The sequence below is a fragment of the Solanum tuberosum genome, unplaced genomic scaffold, assembly GCF_000226075.1.
Source record: "Solanum tuberosum cultivar DM 1-3 516 R44 unplaced genomic scaffold, SolTub_3.0 scf00247, whole genome shotgun sequence".
NCBI lineage: Eukaryota > Viridiplantae > Streptophyta > Magnoliopsida > Solanales > Solanaceae > Solanum > Solanum tuberosum.
Genome location: NW_006239171.1, coordinates 697,133 through 700,714, shown reverse-complemented (window position 1 = coordinate 700,714; position 3,582 = coordinate 697,133).

Below are 3,582 nucleotides of genomic sequence, written 5' to 3'. Positions count from 1 at the left end.
TCGGATATATATATATATATATATATATATATATATATACTAGTTTCTAGACATGTGCTTCACACGTGTGTTCCATGTGAATTTTTATAGATATGTTAGAAATGACTAAAATTCTAAAGAAACATGTATGTAATGAGTAACAAAATGCAACAATTACAAATAAGTCTTCAATAATATTACCTAAAACAACAAATGAAGGGCGTATTCAATAATAATATAGATGAAAAATTAATAAAAAGTAAAGTACATAATTTTCCGAATTCTTATTGCTCCTTCTCCCATATCCTATCAAAATTCAAGAGTCTTCTTCATCTACTTTATTTATAGAATAAAAATGATAATCTTGGTAAGGGTTTCATGAAATTAAAAGAGAAAATACATAATTACCCCATTCAACTATAACCCTTTTTAAAAAAAAGATACTCAAACTATGAAAAGGTCCTAGTACCCCATTATTCTTGTTCAAAGTGGATTTATTACCTCCTTTTGGTCCTACGTGGCACATAGATTGTATTTCACTCGCCACAAGCGATTGAGATAAGCAAAAAAAATATTATTTTATTTATTTCAGTATTATTTAATTAGAAATATTAGTTTCTTTTTACTATAGTTATTTTATCGTATTTTTTCAATTATTCTTGTTGTTTTATCTTCTTACCCAATAGACTGAGGTTACCAAGGGGACTTCTGTTCACCTGAGGGAGACCGGAATTAGTGAGATTATTGGAAAGACAGAGATGAAAGCGAAGTGAGGTGACAGAGAAAGATCGGAAAAGGCCGGTAAGAAAAGCGCCGGAGAAATTGACGGCTACAATGGAGGCAGAATCGTTGAGTGTCTTCGAGTCAGAGAGAGAGTTTGAGTTAAGGAGAGAGTTTTATTCTCTGCAACACATTTTGATTTGGTGCAAAAATCAAAAGGCAAAGTACATAAAAAGAATATTAATCATGGAGAAAATAGAACCTTTGCAAAATTTGGGTGTCTTTTTAAAAAAAGTGTTATAGTTGAATGGGGTAATAATGTATTTTCTCAAATTAAAAAGTTGAATTTTATATAGATAGAAATGAAAGAATACCAAAAGATACCTTAAAGTCTTAGATTAAATATTTGGAGGTTATGAATATGAAAAGATGAGTGTTATGCATATTAATAGTACAAAAATTGAATAGTAATTAAATATGTTATAAATGTGAATATTTAAAGCAAATAAATAAAATAACAATAAATAAATGAAGAATAGAAAAAGAAAATAAAGCTAACAAACCATGTAGATTTGCACCCTTTTAAATTATTAAATTTCTTTATTTATCATAAAAGATACTTAATACTTTATCCACATAAATTATATTATTTATGAGAGGAGTTACATAAAGAGGAAAAGTTGAGCAATTTAGTTTGTAGAGTTTTTTTGGATTTATTTTACTATTATTATAATTATTATTATTATACATATAGATGATAGATGATAAATATTATCAAATTAGATATTTAATTAGAAATTAATCTAAGTAAGTCCAAAAGTCATTAATAGTTTAATTAAAATGGTACAATTTAATAGTTAAATATTTTATAACATTTTAATTTATAGTAAGGGTAAAATCGTAATTCAACTTTCAACTTTTTTTTGTTTTCACTTTTATAGTTATAGTTAAAGTTAATAGTTATAGTTATAGTTATAGTTATTGTTTTAGTTATTGTTATAGTTATAGTTAAATAAATATTTTATAACATTTTAATTTATAGCAGAGGTAATATATATAATAGGACTTTCATAAGTCTTTGATCTCCAATTTAATTACTGCATACATGACTTGATTTAGGTATTATTATGACACTTTACTAGGCATAATAATCAATATGTTTCAGGTTTATATTATTATGTTATTTATATGATACTAAATTATAACTCTAAATTAAATGCTAAGCTATGTGATAGCATGCTAGTTAAATACTCATAAATATTTTCTTGTCATGCATTTATGATAAGTATTTGTGTGTCATAAAAAAGAATAATATTGTATTAAATATGACTTGAAATTCTTACTAAACTTTGGTGTTAATAGCTATTGAAACTAGTAATAAATATTTAGAACAATTAGAAAATATATTAAATTTATTGCTTCAATACTTCATGAGTTTACATGATTTGTAATATTCCATGTTCATGCATATAATATATTTTATACTCATTTATTTAATATATTGTATTAAATATGACTTGAAATTCTTACTGAACTTTGGCGTTAATATCTATTGAAACTAGTAATAAATATTTAGAACAATTAGAAAATATATTAAATTTATCGCTTCAATACTTCATGAGTTTACATGTTTTTGTAATATTCCATGTTCATTCAATATTAATTTGTCATTTATTATAAAGAAACAAACATCATGATATTAACTCAATTATTTTATGATAGTTTTCATCATGTCAAAGTTGTCAAAGTTTGAATTTTGGCACTTGCCATTTCTGGAAAGAGCTATTTGTCATGGGTACTTGATGCTGAAATTCAACTTACCGCTAAGGGTCTTGGTGATAGTATAATCGAAGGAAATAAAACATCAAGTCAGGATAAAACAAACGCTATGATTTTTCTTCGTCATCATCTTGATGAAAGCCTAAAGGTTGAATACTTAACAGTTAAAGATCCACTTGAATTGTGAATAGGTTTGGAAGGGAGGCCTCAAGGCGACGGTATTGCCAAGGGCTCTTTATGAGTAGATGCACTTATGGTTTCAAGATTATAAAATCGTAATTCAGTATAATTCTGATGTATGTAGAATCACTTTCCAAATGAAATTATGTGGGGAAACTGTCATGACCCGAGCCTACACTCGGACGTGGTCGACACTCAAGAACCATTGTTGGTTTCCAACCGAACCTTCATCCTGGTTGACTACAAGCGGAAGACTAACTCAAGCATACATAGCATTAAATTGAAAGAAACGTTTAAAAACAGTTTACTGAATCTCAAAACTTCGCTGAATATACTAAGCATGAAACATAAGTTTTAAATAAAATATTTGAAACTGAAAGACTCTCCAAAATTGTCTATCTATGAAGCCTCTACTATATATAGACGAGTGTTGGGACAAGAACCACGACTACTCAAAATGCTAGTAATACTAACAACTCATAAAACTGGAGTCCTCCGGAAGGAGGTCTCACTCATAAGTAGACGAGCGGATGAAGTGATCTCAACAGACTTATGTTGAGGATCCTAATAACATGTATCTACATCATTAAAAGATGCATGCCGAATGACATCAATATATTGAATGTACGAGTATGTAATATTGTTGAATAACAAATAACTGAAAGAAAGGACTGCAATAGATAACAATGAACTCAAGCTGAATGTAAAGAAATAAAGGAGTAAAATCATTTAAAGCTTTACAAAATACTTCCTCGTCTTTGAACTCAACATATTAAGTGATATAATAAAAATACATTTTTAACTCTATTTGGGAGATTCTTTAACCGACAACCATCACTATAAGCTACGTGATGATACAACGTCTCGCCCACGCTGCCAGAACTGTCCTATACCTTGCCGGGATATAAGACACCTCAACTAAGT